Source organism: Abrus precatorius, unplaced genomic scaffold, assembly GCF_003935025.1.
Source record: "Abrus precatorius isolate BTA unplaced genomic scaffold, Abrus_2018 Scaffold2, whole genome shotgun sequence".
NCBI classification, from domain to species: Eukaryota; Viridiplantae; Streptophyta; class Magnoliopsida; order Fabales; family Fabaceae; genus Abrus; species Abrus precatorius.
Window position 1 is genome coordinate 11,185,199 of NW_020874362.1, and position 17,157 is coordinate 11,202,355.

A 17,157-nucleotide genomic window follows, 5' to 3' on the forward strand; every position below is an offset into this window, starting at 1 on the left:
TTATTGGGGGTGATCTGTAGCTATTACTTGCTTAGCCAGTCTATTGTTGTTATTGCTTAGAGGCACCATATCTCATATTTGGATGATCATTGAAGGCAGGATTATGAGATTGATACTAAAACTGATATGGATGTTGTTGTCTCTGAGGTTGCTGGAAATTCAAAACTCTGTATTATTTTTGTTTTCCACTAAAAACTCCATGGGCAGAAGCTTGTTGGCTACCATCTTGCAACAAAGGACAACAATCTAAGGTGTGCTCTGTGAAAAAATAAATATGATAGTATCTGATCATCTCTCCTTATGGAGCAATTTGTTGCACAACAGCTAATTGTCTCACAAATGTAGTGAGCTCCTCAATTCTACTCTTAAGTTTGCTAGAATCTGCCACCATATGGTTTGGTTGATGCACATTATGCACTTCTCTCATTGATACCATGGCTCTTGTATTAAATGGTTGAGTGTTCTCTGCCACGTTGTCAGTTAGAGCTCTAGCTGCAGATGGTGTCTTAACCATGAGAGCTCCATCGCTTGCTACATCAAGCATACACCTCTTCATTGGAGCAAGGCCTTCATAAAAATACTGGATAAGCAGCTGGTCACTAATCTGGTGGTGTGGGCAAGTTACACATAACTTCTTGAATCTCTCCCAGTACTCATAAAGGCTTTCTCCGCTAAATTGTCTGATGCCACTGATCTTTTTTCTGATTATCACTGCCCTGGATGCAGGGAAGAACTTCTCCAAGAAAATCCTCTTGAGGTCTATCCAGTAGGTGACTGATCTTGGCTGCAAGTAGTAAAGCTAGTCCTTTGCTGTAAGTAGTAAAGCTAGTCCTTTACTGCACCATCTAAGGAGAATGGAAAAGCTTTCAGCTTGATGTGATCTTCAAGTACTCCTTGAGGTCTCATTGTTGAGCAGACTATATGGAACTCTTTTAGATGATTGTGAGGGTCCTTACCTGCACTACCATTAAACTTAGATAACAAATGGATTAGACCAGATTTTAACTCAAATGGAGCGTTTACATCGGGATTGTGGATGCTAAAAGGTTGGTAGGTAACATCTGGTGCAGACAATTCCTTAAGAGTTCTTTCATGTTGATTATTAGCCATGATATCAAAATGCAATTACTTAAGATTAGTTCTACTTATGCACTACACTATTTTCTATTTTTAAGATTTTTTTTATTTTTTATTTTTGGTGATTTTTTAAGATTTGAAAAAAAATTAAAAAATCAAAAATCCAAAAAATTAGAAAAGTGTTCTAAACAATAGAATTTGGGATTTTAAGTAGCAAAACGCATAAAATGAATAAAATAAAATGATGAAGATGAATAAGACCAATAATTTTTACAACTCATAAAATAATGTAGAAATAAAATTGTCACGTGGTAATAGAAGAAAATATGCTCTCATTGTGTTCTATCAAGATTTCTAGAATTCTAACCTAATGATCTATGACATGCATTCTCACCTTAGATAGTTTGTAAGCCTAAAGATAAAAGGTCACTAGAGTCAAAATTCATTCCATAAAGAAGTCATCAATCAGTAGGTAGTCTACTAAATGTAGAGACTTATATATTACACCAAAATAATACTAGCTTATATATTATATTAATGAATTTACAACAAATCAAACATCATAACAATTACATTATTAATATTTCAAAATATCCACTAAGACCATGTCATTTCATATTATTCTTACATCAATCAATATGTTATAATATGTGTGTTCTATTCATAATAATCAATGTATTATAATACATGCATTATAATCACACTCATCGATGTATAACAATGTCTGTATTATAATCACACCAATCAATTTATTATAACACATGCATTATAATCACACAAATATTGTGTTATAACACATATATCACAATTTTGTTGGATTATTTTAATAATCTATATAGTGGCCTATGTAACTTATAGTATGACTCTAATTAATGATTTAATGTGATGGGAGTTAAATATAAAATACAAAATCATTAAATATAAAATATAGAGTCATTAGAGGTATAATTGTATTTACAATTATAAGGAAACCTTCCCATTTTCTTTCATATAAAAATAAAAGAGCGGTTACTAAATAGATATTATGACATTCTCTAGCACATGGACTATTATTTCATGATTGCTGACGGTCTCACAGTAATCACAAAAGAACTTTCTCTTAACCATCGAAAGCAAGCTAAAAGAGGAAGGGAGTTAGAAAAATTACCAAGGGCTCAACAACATCAAAAGAAGTTAACATTAAAGAACAATAAATTCAAGTTAGTGTTCTTTAAACCTTTGATTGCGTGAGCTGTATGTTGTGTGAGAACCATAGAATTCAAGCTTAATGGGAATAGTAATTTCATAATGGTTAGTTCAAAAATAGAAATTACATAATGGATTCAAATCTAACAATTGATATCAGAGCTTTGGTTATGAATTTCGTGATTCTCCGTGAAGGGTTGGTTCTCTGTTAAATTTTCCCCAAATTGCATGAACTCTTAAGAATTTTAAGGATTAGGGTTAGCCAATAATTATGATTATATGATGGATTGCCTTTATTTTGATGTTGAATGATAGTTTAGGATTCAATAATTGAAAGCCCTAAGATTTTGGAAGCTAGAAACGTTAGGTTTTGAATCTGTAACTTGACTAACATGGTTTTCAAAGTCTGGGTTATATGCATGTCTGTGCAAAAATGAAGCATGGCCATGTATCAAGAATAAGCACGACCATGCTTTAACGAAGCATGGCTATGCTTCAACGAAGCATGACCATGCATCAAGAATAAGCACAGCCATGCATCAAGGATAAGCACGACCGTGCTTTACAGTGAAATGCTGAAAAGACTTCATAAAGTTTATAGATTATTTTAGAATTACATCAAAGTAGATTTTAGTCACCAAAGTGATTAAATCCAAAGGTTAGTTAATTCTAAACTGTATGATTATAATGGAAAATTCAAATTTTAATGTCTAATTGTATGAGTAGCTTGTTAGTCACCAAAGTGGCCTAACTTTAAAAGATCATTTAAGTACTTAATTGTGTATTGTAAATTATTCATAATTTTATGATGTTGTATGGTAACATAAAATTAAGGGTGAACAATTTAGCTTATTAATTATAACGCCAGGAGAGCACCCAAAGGTGAATCATTGCATATGATTAATGACAGTAAGGAGACATGTAAGCACTTCATAATATGTTTCTATATCCAAAGATGACTTGCATATTGGTTTGAGTGACTGATTGTTGATGAAAAGATTGTCGCTATCTTTATCAAAATATAAGTAAATTAAATGTAGTACTAGGCTAAACTAACCTAAGTCGTCTCTTGTGAATCATTAGATGAGTAACTAAATATCAAACATGTGATGTGCATTGTATTCTAAAAATAGGGGGTGTTTGGTAGTGGTTTAAAGTCCTTAATCATTTAAAATAGAAATATTAAATTAAGAAAATCAATCAACAAATTAGATTAATTCCTAGTTCATCCACAATTGGTTCAATCATTAGTTAACCAAGAACTACATACTAATTCCCTGACAAACTTGAGTTAATTAGAACAAGTGTCAATTAATTCTTGGATTCTCATGTAAGATTAAGAAAATTACATGAACTCCAATCTCTGGTCCTTGGAATTAAGCAAACAACTTTTGTTCAAATCCTAACTTAGATTTCAAGAGATTAGGGAAAATAAAATCTGTGCAAGAAGAAATTCATATTAACAATCAAACCTAAACTTCAAGAACCATTGTGAACCATATTAGGAATTAATCCTCAAAATTTAACCTCCCAAAAAGATGGAACCCAACATTACAAACAATTAATATTCAGAAAACCAAAAAAATAGAGTAAAAGAGGAAAAAAAAAGTCTAATCCTATAAAAGTAGGGAAATAAATTACAAGAAATGACAAAAAGGTAAAAAAAAAAAAAGTCCCCCTTTCTAATTGGGAATCTATTTATAGTGAATTTAACTCTTTCCTAGAGTAATCACTTTGAATGGTGAAAGTAATTACGCTGACAATGTCCTTCAGTGTTGTCCTGACTAGAGTGATTACTATCAGTGCTAAGAGTAAACACACATAGCTTCATCAAAAAAATATATTTGCACGTGTTTACTATCAATGGTGAAAGTAAACACGCGCAACTTCACCTCTTAGAAATGGCTCTAGAGTGTTTACTATCTATAGTGAAAGTGATTACTTCCACATGACCTTTGGAGGATTTTTGCTAGAGTAGTTGTCACAAAGCTAAGAGAATACTAACTAGTAAGTGTACTAGGTAGTTGTAGCAAGTAATAAAATTTGAAATTTAGTTTGAGTCCAAGTATCATCCTCAGAGCTTAATTCTATCAATTACCACTTCACAAATCAATAACTAGTTGAGCTAAACGAATTTTGGAGTGTTTTGAGCATTTGCAAATAAAAGCAATAAAGTGTAGAAATCAGAAAATAACAGCAAAATAGAGTGACGAATTTAGAAATGAATTGATGTGTGAATGGAGTTAGGATTGATTTCACCTCTTTATTAATTGCAAAACTAAAGTAAATCTGAACTCTAAGTTCCTCAATTGATTGATGATCAATTTCACTTATTTAATCAAAGAACAAATCCCTTGCCTCAATGATCCTAATATTCAATTAATTACCCTAATTCCTTAGGTGTAAATCAATCAACCATTGCATTAAGTATGAGAAATTAAGAGATCATAAGATCACGAATTATTATCCCTAGGATATCTATAACCTTGACATTCAATTCAGATATGAGAAATTAACTCAACTTCCATTGATGAAAATCCTCAAGGTTCAATTCAAATGAATAGCTAATTCAAGAATTGCATTACGGAAAGAATTAAATGTTCAATACAATCAAGATCTTAAAATCTAGATCCACAATCAATTTACAATATCAAAATCAGATTCATCAATCCATAAGAAAAAGAAATCAAAACATGTTCAGAGAAGAAAAAAAGAGAGAGAAAGAGTAGAAGAAGAGGAGCTACAAAATTTCTTCATAAATCTAATCCCCAGCCTAATTTCTCAAGGTCCAGAGCTTGGAAGTTGCCCCAATCTTCCTCTCTAACTCTTCTAAGGTGTGAAAATGAAAAATGAGAAAAAGATCCCAAGTTTTTGGGCTAATCTCTTATTTATAGAATTTTCTGCCTTTCTAGCATGATCACTATTTTTCATAAAAGTAGCAACGCAGAGGTTCGTGGTGTGCACGTGTTCACTTTCGTGAACAATAAGAGTCACGCGCAGCTTGCTCTACTAGAAGGCTCTATGGAACGATCACTTTTATAAGCAAAAGTGATCACGCGCAGCTTGTTTTGTTAGAGGCTTCTCTGGAACGATTACTATCATCAACAATAGTGATAACGCAGAATCTCTTCTTCATGAGCGTTGTCACTTTTGCAATGAAAAGTGATCACGCCCAGGTCTTCCTTCACCAAACCTTGTTCCTTGATTCCAATTTTCCTAATTTTTTCCACTTTCTCTCTTGATCCTCCAACCTTATGATCTTAGCTCAGAGTTTCCTGCAAAACTAATAAAATTACATCAAAATTCTATCAAATTCACACAATTTGAATTATTAAAGACAACAATTTACTTTATTGAACATTTATATATTTTTGTGCAGTTTTCACTTTCCAAATTACATTTTTCATCAAAAACAACCTAGAAAACCACATAAAAACCTAGTAAAATCTGCATTTATCAGTAGTTACTTTGGGTGCTAGAAGTGATTACTTTTGTAATACCCTCATTTTTATTCCCTTGTTGTTGGGTAAAATAAGAGTTTTGGTGCAAGACTTCCCGCTCAAGCAAGATGTGTCTCGCACAAGCAAGACATATTTTAAGACTAGGCGTTCTGGAGCATTCTCACTCAAGCGAGGTAAGCCTCTCTCAAGCGAGAAAGGATGGAGTTATCTCAACTATCCTCTCACCCAGGCTAGATCGCAGAAAAAATCTGGAACTCTCTGGACCCGTCCTCGCTCAGGCTAGAATACCTCTCCCTTAAGCGAGGATATCAGAAAAACCATTGCTTGGTTAGCTCACTCAAGCGAGGAAGAGCTCGCTCAAGTGAGAGCCTACTTGCAGAAGCGAGATCGCGTAGGTTTGAAGGGTATTTAAGGGCTTTTACGTTGAGAAATTTCATTTCTTACCAAAAATCACTTATTTTTCTCTGATTTCTCTGTTCTCTCCCTCTCCCATCATAGAGAAAGCTTTCAGTATCTCTGAATCTTTGTTGGATCTGAGCTCAACGTCCGTTCTTCTTGGATCTGAAAAGAACTCTAGTTCTTGGAAAGTTTTACCAATTGAAACATAGAGTTTCTCCCTAGAGCACATGAAGAACTTAGTTCTCAGACCTATTTCCAGGTAAGGGGAGTATTATCAAGCCCTAGTTATATTTCTATATGTAGTGAACCCAGGAGAATTTGAGTAACCTATTTTTGTAATAATTATAAATTTTTATGAAATCATATGGGAAAAGTGAATTTTTGGTATAAAGAAAGGTTTTTGGTTTATTTGAAATCGCTATAATCATATTGTTAGCAAAAGTTATGTGCTAGAACTTAGGATGGATATAAGTTAATTGATAAAAGATAGAAAATATTGAACTCTAGATTAGAAGACTCTATTGAGATTGAGGAAATATGACCTCTAGTGAATGATTATGAGACTATATCATTTGAACTGAGTTCGAGGGTGTCTGACTCTTGGCACATCGTGTGCTAATGTGTTATTATATGATAAATGTGTAATGAAGTGATAGAATATGATAATTGTGCTGAATTGTATGATGATTGTATGAATTGATGAAATTTAGTGGATGGTGGAAAAAATAAATATATTAATATATGAATTAGAATTAGTTGGGATATACGAATTATTGAAAATGTTTTGATTAATCAAATGATGGGAAAAGAAGATAGAAAATATGATAGTGAACAAGGATGTATGAGTATAGCTTCTAAGAAACTATGTGATATGAAAGGTGATGATATGTGTGAAGAAAAGAAAAGGAATACTAATACGTGTATTACAAATACGCCGATAGGTGAGATTATGATATATGCATTGCAATATATCGATGGGTGAGATTATAACACATATGTTGTAATACATTGATTAATGTGTTTGCAATACACGTATTAGAACAGTATAAAGTGATATGCCGTGGTTGAGATATGGTATGGATAGTTCAGGGATACACTGGGAATATAGGGTTTGGAGTTGATTGTAGAAATCTGGGGGAAATGAGAGTGATAAATACAATTCAGTGATATATACACGATGTAAAACTGAAAAACATTTCCAGGCCTCATGCTCATTTCGTCACCGAACTCTTAACTATATTTTTGTTTGGAAGGCTGTGAATGCACACGTTGTATTCGTGTGTGGTTTAGCTCACAAATGACTACCTATGCTACGTAAGTCCTTTGTAACTAGAGAAAGTATGTTGGCAGCAAGTTAGGGGTCCGAAAGTACCCAGAGTATCGTTGAATTGATGGAATATTTGGACTTGAAATGGATTAATTGCCTAAAAATTATTGCACAATTATTCTAATTAGCAAAATTACAAATGATAATTATAAAACTTATGGAAATTGAACTAAATTAAGAAAATTGAAATTAATAACAGAATTGACATTTTTATGTTATTTACATTTTCTAACCTCATTTTTCTATTAAAAATCTATTGAAAAGATAACTAAAATATTAACAAAATGTAGATTCATCAATTATCTATCAAAGTTCTTTGTTTATCATCATTATAGATAAACTGTGTATTTAGGTACTACCCAAAGGTGAACTTAAATGAATTATTAATATTGGTTGGTTGTTTGAATCTATTAAGTTTATTCAAAGCATAAATGTTTAAGTATGTGTTAAATATTTCAGCCTTTATGAGTACTATGCATAAACAATGGTGTAGTCAAGTTCAATGGACTCAACTATTATGATTGGGTTGAGCCAGTTCAATTCAGCTAGGTGTTATGGAGTTGGACCTAGCAATCATTATGGAACAGAAACCTGCAACCATCACAGAAACCAGTATAGAAGGGGAAAAAAACTCTTCATGAGTCTTGGGAAAGGTCTAACAGGCTAAGCTTGAGCTTGCTGAAAATGACTATGGTTGAAAATGTAAAGCCATTAATGCCAAAGACTAAGAATGCTAGGAAATTTATGGCAAAGGTAAAAGAATACGCATAATCAGATATTACTAACAAGTTTGTTTCAGGTACCTTATTAACTGAGCTAACTATTAAGAAGTTTGATTGGTCACAACCTATTCATGACCATGTGGGTAACATGATCAATTAAGTAGCAAAGTTGAAATCAATAGGCACGGAAGTAAAGGAATTCTTTCTAGTACAATTTATTTTAAACTCCCTCTCTCTTGAGTTTGGTCATTTCTAGGTTAATTACAACACTATTAAGGATAAATGTAAGATACATGAAATCAAGGTCACACTGGTTCAAGAGGAAGGAGGCTGAAGAAGATGAAAGAACACTCTATCCATCTCATATTTCATGAAGGGGCTAGTAGCAGCAAGGATAAGCCAGGTAAGAAGGATAATAAGGACAAGAAGGATAAGGCCTTACTAAAGGTTCGTGAAGGTTGAATCCAGAAGAGCTAGAGATGTTTCTTCTACAAGAAAGTTGGTCACTTTAAGAAAGATTGTCCAAAAAGAAAGGTTTGGTTCGAAAATAAAGGTATATATTATATTTCAGTACGCTTTGAATTGAATCTTATTGAGGTATCTAAAAATACCTAGTAGTTAGATTCTGCAGCAACAACTCGCATATCACATCTAATGCAAGAATTTCTTTCGATCCAGCCCATAAGTGAAACTGAAAAGTTCTTGTACATGGGGAATAAAATGAAAGCACAGATAGAAGGAATAGGGACTTATAGATTCATCTTGCATACTAGATGTTGCATAAATATAGAAAAGTGTCTTTATATTCCTAAATGTGCTACGAATTTAGTTTCTGCTGTAAAGTTAGATGAATTTGGTTTTAATTTTAAGATTAGAAACGGTACTTTTTTTGGTATAAATACTCGTACTATTTTGGTTCTAGTATATTAATTGATGTTTTATATCTTTTCAACCTTAATGTTAAATTTGCTAAATCTTTGTTTCATGTTGAGAATATTATTGGTAGAAATTTGAATGTGCGTAATGAATTCTCTATTTTTTTTATGGCATCAAAGGTTGGGTCACATATCTAAAAAAATGTAGAGGTTACTAAAAAGTGAAATTTTACCTCAATAAGATTTTGCTAACTGGGATGTATTTGTGGAGTGTATTAAAGGAAAACAAACCAAAAATACACATCAAAGAATCCAACTACAAGAAGCAATCAACTCTTAGAGTTGATACACGCTGATATTTGTGATCCATTTGACATCTTGTCTTAGGATGGTGAAAAATATTTTGTTACCCTTATTGATTATTGATAAGTCTGTAATTAGTCCCTATTTTACAGCCCATAGATTTATATTTGACCTTTATTTTATTTAGATTTTATACTAATTTATATATTAATTATGTTGTTTGGTATAAAGAGGCTGCAAGTGGATGTTTGGTGCATTTTGGGCCCAAATTGATGGAAGATTGGAGTTTCGTAGCAGTCAGCATGCCCAAACCCTTTCAACAAGTACGAAGGTGTTGCGAGCCCATGCACGGTTGTGCTTAAGGCCTTGCACAACCGTGCTCATCTGCGAGAAGCCCAATTATGAAGATTCTTTAGGGTTTTCAAACCCTATTAAAGAGGGAGACCTCAAGCATCGAAGGGACACCGTTTTACATCGAATCTTTTGCTTTCGGATACACTTCTGATCTCCTTTCTCTTACACGGGATCTTTGGCATATTCTTGGCGAGACTTGGACCTTCGAGCGACCGTACTTGAAGACTGGAGACTCATCTCATTCTAGTTTGCTTTTTTTTTTTTATGGCTTTGTTTATGATTATTGTAGTTCTTTTATTTAGCATGAGTAACTAAGTCCATAGGGCTATGAGAACTATCGTTCATGAATTTATGGAATTTTGATGTTTGAATCTAATTTGATTTTCGTTTTGTGATTAGATTTTATTATATTGTGCTTCTTTCTTAATCCTAATTAATTATATGTCAGGCGACCGTACCTTGGTTAATTAATAGATCTATAGGGTAAAACGAGACAAAAGATTAGGTGGAACAAACCAATCTTTCTCTTCTAATCGTTATTAAATTAACAAGTTCATAGGTTCCTTAAGCTTTCTTAAATTGATGTCTTGCATGACCATCGGGGATGTTAATTTAGAGAAAAGAATATTAATATTACATGACCACAAGGTAATAATAGTATTTGTATGAATGATTGGTAATCACAAGAAAATCGGATTTAGAGTTAAACAGAAAAAAAAAAATAAAGGATTGAATGAGAAAACCCATATGCCCTAGGTTCCTCTCCGATAAGTTTAACCAAGACTTGCATTATATCCCTTGCTCTTAGTTTTATAATTGATTTAATAAATTCTTGTTTTAATTAATCTCGTATCTTTGAAGCTCAAACAATTGAATTAGGAAATTCTTAGTAATTGTAAATCAATCCTTGTAGAACGATATTTCAGGAACTTAATTTAAGAATCCTTTATTACTTCTCGATGGATACACTTGCCCTCTAAACAAGTTTTTGGCGCCGTTGCTGGGGATTACTTTTTTAATATTAAGAAAATGTCAAAGTTAATTGATTTGAGCAATTTGTGTTTTATTTTATTTTAATTATGTTTTGTTTATTGTTAAATTTTTCTTTTATATTTTATAATTTTTATTTGTATTTTCTTTTAATTTTTCTTTATTTCACAATTTCTTTTAATGTATGCTCACTCGTTCTAAGTGCTCTACAGCTTATTTATTTGATCTAAAGATTGAAAGAACAGTTCGTAGACAAAGAAAAGAAGTGAGAGAGAGCAAAGAATGGCAGAGGGAAGGAGATCAATTCAAGATTACATGACATCCACTGCTAGAGGCACTCCTTGAAGCATCGCGGCCCCTAATGTGGAGGAAAATGTAACACCTTAATTTTAATTTCAATTAAATAATGGTTTCAGAAATTTGAATAACAGAGTTTCATAAAATAATTTGAAATCAGGGAAGGGTTACAAGTTAATATCAAATAACTGCTACAGAACTAGTTCAATTACAACATTTTCAAAATAAAATCTAAGTCCTATAGCAGTTCATCTGTTCCTTCACTGAGTTCGGTGGTGATCGTCTTGATTACCTGAAAAATAAATGTAAGGGTGAGTACTCTATACTACTCAAAACACTCTCATTTCCAACACCCTTATACAGTTATAATACAAACAACATCATTATCCAGTACATTTCAATTTAACATCAATGCACTCACGGCACCAACAACACTTCACATTCAAAATTTCAATTAATAACAATCTCGTGCACACGCACGCCAACCACACTCACTGTGGCACTGTGATCATAGATTTACACCATGAATGGTCGGGGGTTACCCCCACCTCACGGATACCACGTGGGCAGTTACAGGTCGCTCAGCAAAGGTAGTGGTCAAAGGTCTAGTTAGGAAGAGTGTATGTGGCCCATGGTGCACCCGTTCCACAGTCGGTGTCACCACCACTCCCTCTTCCCCAAAGTATTTCTACCGTCCTCATCTTCCACACCCCCCAATGTATCGTTGAACCATTCACAGCACAATACAACAGCGCTAACACGCCCATTCACACATATTTCATTCACGCATGCAATGATCATGCTTACACACAGCACATAACCCACATTGCATTCAAATACATGGCACTAGGCCCACATTCATTTCACATTACACGGAACGTAGCCGATATTCATTTATATTACACAGCCCTCGGGCTCACATTTGTTCACAATATCATTAATTCACCAATCAATGGCATTCCATCACACACAATCACCCCGTGGGGCCTAACTATTCTAGCACACATCACATTGCACACCAATTTCCATTCAACACGCAATTTCTACTCCCTACTGATCAATTGGATTTTTATAACATTATTTCCTCTAATTCCTAACTCATTAATCCTCTTTTGTGCCTAATTGGTTGAATTGGATCATTTTATGATGTTTAGATTTTATTTAGGCTTTATTTAATTTTTCCAGTATTTGGTAAATTCTGATACTGTTTTGGTTTTTGGACCATATCTTGAGTTGTAGAACTCCTTTAATTGTGATTCTTGATTTGTAGGAAAGCTAAGAGAAAGGTGCACAATTCCTATGTAGAGGTCAGAAACCAATTCCGATGATAAGAAGCTGAAACTGGGCCTGGAAAAAGTTGAAACGCTGCAGTCGCGGATCTTGAGCAAGGTGCAGTATTTGGGTCATATCTCAGTCCACAGATGTTCGATTAAGCCCATTCCAGTGGCGTTTTGAAGCTAACATCCAAGCTACAATTATCCTTCAGGCCATGAACCAAAAAGAGGCCGTTTTCATAGCCACAAAAAAGGAACAAAGTGACGAATGGAATTTTTGAATTTTGAATTTTGAATTTTAATTTTTTAGCTCCTCTCCTCTCTTCTTCCTCTCTTCTCTTTTTCATTTTTTTTCTCCCCTTTTACGACTTGTTTCCCTCCATCCATGGAGGCTTAGATTTCTATCTAGTCCAAGGATTGAAAAAGGGCTGAGACACTCTTGAGGATCGGTTTTGCAATTTATTCAACAACAAATTCGGTTTCATCTCTTCCTTCTTTCTCCTTTTGCTAATTATGATTTCGAATTGAAGTTCTTCATTTGGATTGATAATTGTGCAGTTGTTTGATTACATATTATTCGATTGATTTATGTAATTAATTCTTGAAGGTGTGTGAATTAGATTTTCAGGTTTGAGATCTAAGATTAATGGCATTGGTGAATTAAATTAACACAAATCGATTAGGTTCTAGAGGTTTCTGAACTTTGAGCGAATTGTGTGTTAATCGAATGCATGAGGGTTCTTGTGTGAGTGCTTAATTTGAATTGAGGTTTCATTCGAATTTAATGTTAATCACTAATTTGTTGGTTGATGCATCTTCTTGGAATCCGGTGATAGAGTGGTCGTAGTTCTTCTAAATTCTTGGATTAGAGTTTTTAATTATTTTTAACTTTTGATTCTAATTAGTTATTCTATAAATCAAACCCCCTCTAAAAATTTTATAATCGTATAACGTTATCATCGTTGGGAGATGACTCGGATTGCACCACTTACTACATAATTTTTATGTAATTCAATTTTTATTAATTTGTCCGAGAGCGACACTTGCGATCACCTATCTAAGCCACATTGCATTAATCAACAAAACACACAAGAATTATAACACATTGAGATAGGGTAGAGTCCCCCCTTACCTTGGATTGAAGACCCACACTTGGATTCAACCTCAGACGTGTTCCCTCCACAGATTTCGGCCTAAACACAGAGAAACTTCATGAAAACCCAAGGAAACAACGAAAACAAAGGATGAGATTGAAAAATGGAAACCCTAATCATTAAAACTTACCTCCAAACGCCCTAAACGTGATTTCAACCTTCAATCTAGCTCCCGAACTACTTTGGAGGCAATTTAATCGGTGGAAAAGGGTATGGTAATGAGACGATCCAAGGAATTTTCAAGGGAGAGGGAGAAATAACCTTCCCCGAACCCTAACCCCCTTTAAATTCCTTTCTAGCCACGATACTCTAACTACAACGAGATATTCTCGCTACAGCGAGGGGATCTCGCTGCAGTGACAGGCCCTCTCGCTGCAGCAAAAAACTCAAAGCAATCTGCACTCTGGTTTCTGCAAAATCTCGCTACAGCGAGACCCTCTCGCTACAGCGAGACCCTCTCGCTACAGCGAGATTGCACCCAGAAATGTCAATTCCAATATTCAATTACTACACACTCAAGTGCCAATTCCAGTATTCAATTACATTTACACACACACACATTTATATGCATTTAGATTTATATAAATTACAATAATTAATATTACAAAATTTGAGGCGTTACAGAAAATAATTTTGAATTGAAACTAGCACTCATAACCATGGTCCAAAACTCCATACAGTTTGGAGGCATGCCTAACGAAGACCCTAACGATGAAGTCTCCAATGATGCTATTCAACTCCGTCTTTTCCCCTTCTTAGTATCTGAAAGGGTGAATGCATGGTTTTCCTCATTCCAGCCAATTCCATCACAACTTAGGAGGATCTCACTCAACAATTCTTGGGAAAGTACTTTCTCTCATCAAGGTCCTCTAAGCTTATGACGGAAATATGTTGCTTCCAACAATATGAAGCGAAATCCTTATTCGAGGCATGGGAGCAATTTGGAGAGCTTTTGAGGATATGTCCTCATCATGATTTTCTGACGTGAAGACAGGTGCAAATCTTTTACAGTGGCCTATCAATCACCACCAGGGCTACGATTGATGCCACCTAGATGATGCATACAAGCTAATAGATGAGATGACATCTTCTAGCTTTTAGTGGCACACCACTGACTCTTACGACATCAAGAGGAAAGAGACTGCCCCAGTCCACCAAGTAGAGAGCAACAGTCCACTAATGAACCAAATGGAAGCCCTTGCAAAGCAACTAGAATATTTAATGAAGGCTCAAGACCAACCTATCAGAGCTCCTACAAGCCCTGAATTTAAGCAAGAAGAGGCAAACTTCATGGGCAATCACAATTCGAGGTGGAAGAGTAATTCTCCTAATTCTTGGGAGAATGGCTTTGGAAGTCAAAATTTAAGTATTTATCGCCCTCCTCATATGCAAAGTCAGGGAGCAAGACCAGAAGGAAAAGAAGCTCCTAGATCTCAGTTCAACTTTCAAAAACAGATGATGCAATATGTGCATTACTTGATAAGAAGATGACAAAGCTTGAATCAAAATTGGACCAACATATTGAGAAAACCGATAAGAAGTTCGCAGAGGTTAAATCTGAAATACAAACTAACTCTTCTAAGATGAGTGCACAATTGGAGTAAATTACGAACCTTCTGAGTCAAAAAATGATGGGAACATTGCCATCTCAGCCTGAACCTAATTCAAGGGAGCAATGCAATGCCATCACCCTTAGAAGTGGAAAGAAATTACAAGAATCGCAGAACAGAGGCACATGAACGCCCATGCTTGTTGAGAAGCACGCAAATGCTAATTCTACATGCACACTCGTGTTTACTGATGAGCACGCCCCTGCTACAATAGAAGCATGACCGTGTTTATACAAGCACGCCTATGACAGTGATAAAAGCACAAGCGAGGAGCCTAAAAATGAAAAGAAGGAAGAGCCTCTTGTTCAACCAAGGCCTTATGAGCTTAAGATACCTTTCCTACAGCAGCTGCAAGGTCATCCTCCTTATGATAAAGAGTTCCACAAGTTCTTAGACTTATTGGGCAAAGTGCACATCATTATGCCTTTCGTTGATGCTATCTCCAAAATGTCCAAATATGCTAAATTTTTAAAGGAGATTTTGACCAATAAAAGAAAGTTGAGATTCGTTGATGCTATCTCCAAAATGTCCAAATATGCTAAATTTTTAAAGGAGATTTTGACCAATAAAAGAAAGTTGAGAGAACATGAAACTGTGAAGCTCACCGAAGAGTGCTTAGCTATAGTCCTTAAAAAGCTTCCACCTAAGCTTAAGGACCTAGGGAGATTTACTATTCCTTGCACAATTGAAAAAACTCATATTGATAAGGCTTTATGTGATTTAGGAGCAAGTATTAATCTTATGCCTTATTGATTACTACTCACAATATTGCTATTTGTATATGCTGAGTGAAAAGTCTGAATCAGTGGATGTCTTACAAGTGTTCATTGATGAGGTGGAAAGACAACTAGATAGAAAGGAAAAAGTTGTGAAATCATATTGTCACGACCCCTTAGCTGAAATAACATGGCCAAGGAACTTCGCTTCCTCTAGCTAAAACTAACACTTAGATAATTTAGCATACAATTATTTCTCTTTCAAAATACCTAATACAGTCCTCAAATGCTCTGCATATTCCTCTGGTGAACTAGAATAAATCACGATATCATCAATGAAGACTATTAAAAACCGATCCAGAAAAGGTCTAAAGATCCAGTTTATGTAAAGGAATGTGTGGCTCCAGAATAAAAAAATACAGAAAGAGAAGTATTTGTCACTACTACTATTTCCTGAACAAGATTCGTCACCTGGGCTACCTCTAATGCAGAAGCAGTGAATACACATCCCTATGCTCTCAGTTGATTGTCGCTTGGGCTCTAACTATTCTAGGTCTCACAGAATGCAAGGCACTAGCAGAAGATGAGACTACCCCACTAGGTGTAGGCAATTTATAGCAAGGTGCCTAGGCTACTGGCATGAAAAGCAAACTCTAACATCAACCTGTGGGCACTGGTTCAGGTAATGGGATCCACCACACCTGAAGCACCTGACAGTCTGCGACGCTAAGGCTCTTGGGGCTGAGGTAGTTGCTCCTCTAAGCTGAAATGCAGAAGTAGCAGTCCCCAGCGGTACCGAGGTTGATGTTGTCGATCCTCTCAACTGAGATGGTTGAGACTGCTACTATCGAGATAATCGACTATAAGGGCCCTTCTTAGCACCCTTGCCTCCATTACCATAATCGCTAACGACTCTATTGGATGGAGCCTTTCCAATTCCACAAGTGTCTTTAACATTTAGGCTCTCAATAATGGTGGTCTAGTCCACTAAATCAGCAAATTTTGTAATTCTTAACGAAATCAGATTCATCTTAATATCAGATCTCAACCTATCAACAAACCTTTGACATCTCTATTCCTCTGAGGTTGGGTGAGAATAAAATATGTACAGCTGCTTGAACTATATAGCATACTCATAAACTGATGAGCTCCTTTGCGTCAAGCTTAGGAACTCTTGCTCTCTAGCAGCACAAACATGGGCAGGGAAAAACTTCCCAGAAAGCTATTTTTGAATATAGCCCAATTGATAATTTTACCTCTGGCCTCTAGCATAGTACAAGTAGGGATGGAAACAGGTCAGGTCAGGCCAGACTTTACTCTAACAGGCCTGACCCGTAACATAATTATTAGCCTTAGTCTGGCCTGTTATATGTTAAAAGCTTTATTTTAGGCCTGACCTGTTTAAGTGGCCTG

At 35.0% G+C, this 17,157-nt stretch overlaps 1 non-coding gene across 1 annotated transcript; it reads right to left on the reverse strand.

Moving 5' to 3' along the window:
• Positions 1 to 14,289: 14,289 nt before the first annotated feature.
• On the reverse strand, positions 14,290 to 14,396 carry LOC113860335. The gene has a single exon (XR_003503788.1). It is a non-coding gene; the product is annotated as a small nucleolar RNA R71 (small nucleolar RNA).
• Between the last annotated feature and the right edge of the window lie 2,761 nt (positions 14,397 to 17,157).